Source organism: Coffea eugenioides, chromosome 9 (genome assembly GCF_003713205.1).
Source record: "Coffea eugenioides isolate CCC68of chromosome 9, Ceug_1.0, whole genome shotgun sequence".
NCBI lineage: Eukaryota > Viridiplantae > Streptophyta > Magnoliopsida > Gentianales > Rubiaceae > Coffea > Coffea eugenioides.
In genome coordinates this window covers 12,406,435-12,410,150 of record NC_040043.1, presented here as the reverse complement: position 1 = coordinate 12,410,150, position 3,716 = coordinate 12,406,435, and positions in this window count along the sequence as shown.

The window sequence follows — 3,716 nt, the reverse complement described above, 5'->3', positions numbered from 1 at the left end:
CTTGGTAATTCACCAGGGTTTCTATTGTTGATCACATTGGCTATTTGACCAATTTGAACCTCCAAGTTTCTGTACATCCCAGCTAATTGGTCCAACCGCCCCTCAACTCGCTCGAATCTATCCGAAGTCACCTTAGCAAGTTTTTCCACCGCGATCTCCCAACTTGGTTTAGTTTCAGCCTGTGGTTGCCTTGGTTGAAATCCCCGGCGGATTGGTTGGCCTTTGTTGATTGCCTTGATCTTTCCATCCAAAGTTTGGATGATTTCTCCACCCCGGATTGTAAGTATTCGAATAGGGATTATTTGGAGCATTTCGGTTGTAATTATTGACAAATTGTACCTGCTCAGAATCAACACACTCATTAATATCATGTTCACCTCCACAGAAAGAGCAACAAGCTACGTGTGCATTAGATGAACTTGGACCAACTCCACCTTGTCTACTTAGCAATTTCATCACATTATTCATTTGAGCACTCAGCATATTGAGAGTGTCCATTTCGATCATACCTACGTGACGTCTTGTATTACCTCTCTCATTGGCCCATTGGTAGTTATTTGCTGCCATTTCTTCTATCAAATTATGAGCCTCTTGGGGTGATTTACCCATTAAAGCTCCACCTGCAGCTGCATCGATCATAGTTTTAGTAGAAAAAACTAAACCATTATAGAAGGTTGGTAATGAATTAACCATTCCTGGCAGTCCATGATCGTGGACATTTCCGAAGCAAATCTCTAAAACCTTTCCAGCCTCATATAATGATTCACCTCCAATTGGACTAAACACTAGTGATATCCATTCTAAAAAAGCTTAGCAGTCTTACCTGGTGAAAATACTTATTTAAGAATGCTCTTGATAGTCATCCCATCCAGTGAAAGTATTAGGAGCATGAGAGTGAAGCCAGAAGTTTGGGCCTTATCCTCTCAATGAAAATGGGAAACAATCTTAGCCTTATGGCATCACACTAACCCATTCATTTTTAATTGTATCAACAAATTTCCAAGAATGTAGCTAAGTGTGTATTCAGGATCTCTACTGGCAAGTTACCCTCCAATATTGAGATTTGTTGAACGCATTTCTGGATACAGTGATGGTTTAATCTCAAAATTGTTAGCATTTACCGTAGGCCTTACTATGCTTGTTTGAGATCCTTGTGTTCCCGGTAGAGTATAATCTCGTAGAACTCGCCTATTTGGGTCATTTTCGGCCATCTCTTCCTCAAATGGTAGATCTATTGAGATTTCCTCTATAGGTTGCCAAATCTCTTGTTCCTCTTGCTGTGGTGGATGCCTCCTTTGTCTACGTAGTGTCCTCTCAATTTCTGGATCGAAAGGTGTAACTTCCCGAGACGCCCGGTGCATACACTACAAACAGAAATAAGAGATATTATGCAATTTCAATTGTCAAAAACTGATTACAATATAAGATTAAATATAATCTAAAAAAAATAAAGCTGTCTAAATTAATAAAGATGATTAGGCTCTAATATTGCCGCTCCCCGGCAACGGCGCCAAAAACTTGACGGGTTTTTACTTTAAGTGCAAGTTTAATTCCGAATTTACACCCGTTGGACTGCAAGTATACAGGTCGCAATTGTAGTACGAGATGTGTATCGAGTCGATCCCACGAGGAGCAATTTAAAACATATGAGATATAATTACTCTATTATTTAGACTCAAAATTAATTGACAAGAAACTTCAGATTTTAATTCAACTACTAAAAATTCTTAATAGATAAATGCAGCAATATCTCAAGGGGAGTAAGAAATTCACTAAATATTAAGATCTAGGGAATGTAGATTCGCACTTATCACACAAAAGATCTAAAATGAATTAATTCAACATTGTTACTGCTCTTGTTTAAACCAAAGGATTCATTTTCCAGAAATACAAATCACATTCTCAGATAATAATGGGTTAAAAACGATTAGTTTTTCCTAATCTCTTGGTAAAATACTAAATCTGTTCTGTATTACACACATGAAATGCAGATTTCATCCACTTAATGTATTTCTATTGCTCATGAAATAACTAACTACTCAAGCTCTAACCATGTCATTCCATTATTTTACCCAATTTCTATGAGTAAAAACAACTATAAACCTGCTATGTGGGATCAAAAGCAACAACAAGTAATCCAACATACACAAGTAGATAAGTTAATACAAGACATAACAAGCATAAATCACAATCACTTCATATCATTTGGCCATAAGCTTCATCTACTCCCTAGATAAAGGAAATTAGCTACTCATGAATGATGAAACACTCATAACTTCATTAATGCAAATCATCATGAATTTACAAATACAAAAAGAGTAAAGAAAGTCTTAGCCAAGATATGGTGAAGCCTTCCAAAAATCTCCTTGTCTTGAACTTAGATGATTACAAGATGAAACCTCAATTGTCCTTTGCAAGTCCTAGGTAGAGAGAATATGTTTTTCTGTAAGAAACTAAGCTACGAATGGATCTCAGATCTCTCCCCATATCTCTGCATAAAAAACACTCAAATGCTCCATTTTTCCAAGTCAAATTCTATCCTTTGATTCCCAAATCTCCACTTTGTTAGCATAGTCAAAAACCAATATTTTTGACTTGAAAATAAGCCACTTTTCTTGCCCTTTTGTCTTCTGAAGCATGTGCACCGAATTCCCTTGCATCTTATAGCTGGAAAGTGGTTATTGAACACAAGAGAATTGGCTGAGGTCCAAATTGCAGAATTCGCTATAAAACGCGCCTACACAAAACGCGGTTACAACGTCACGTTTGTGGTACTCGCGTATCAACTTTGGCCTTACTTCAATCTGCGATTTTCCTCCTATCATAAAATGCCCGGAACTAGCTTTGTGTGCTAAAAACACAAAATTGTAGCCCCTTTGAGTTAGCTTTCAAATGCCTTCAAGAATCATCAAATCGAGCTTTGTAGCCTGAGATATGATCGAAAATACTGAAAGACGTTCACAAACTGACGTTGTATTGCATTTCCTCACTTGAAACGTTTTTACTTCATTCTCTTGTTGCCACTCTGAATTTAATCACCAAATCTCTATTTTTTACCTAATTTGACATCCTTTGGTGATTGAATCATCAATGTCCTGCATAAAAATGAAAGTTTTTACCAATTAATAATCAATAAGACAATGCAAATACTTATCTCACTTTACCAAAAATATATAATTTTACCAAACAAACCTCTTTAATTTTAAATATATAAAACTAAATAATCAACTCAAAAATTAACTAATAAAATGCACTTAAAAAATAACGTAAAATACCTTACAACGAACCTCCACACCCAATAAAACTACAAATCTTACTTTGAAGAGTATCTCATAAAATCACTCTAGATCTTTTGTATCGTCATGTGGCAAAGTTGTTTGATGTATCTGACCAACCACTATTTATAAGGACTAAGAAAGTGCCTTATTAAAGTTTCCAACGGATAGAAAGTAGTTGAAAAGTCAACTAGCCGTTGGAATATCGGACGTTCGGTACTCCTATTTTTTGCATCCGACAGCAGGCAGTGAGTTTGAGAAATTTTCTTCAATTCTATCGGACGTCCGGTAGGTTGGTTTTCTGCGTCCGAAGGTATGATGTAAAATTGGAAATTTTTCTTTAATTCTTTCAGACGTCCGGTAGGTTGGTTTTCTGCGTCCGAAGGTATGATGTAAAACTGAAAATTTTTCTTCAATTCTTTCGGACGTCCGGTAGGCTGG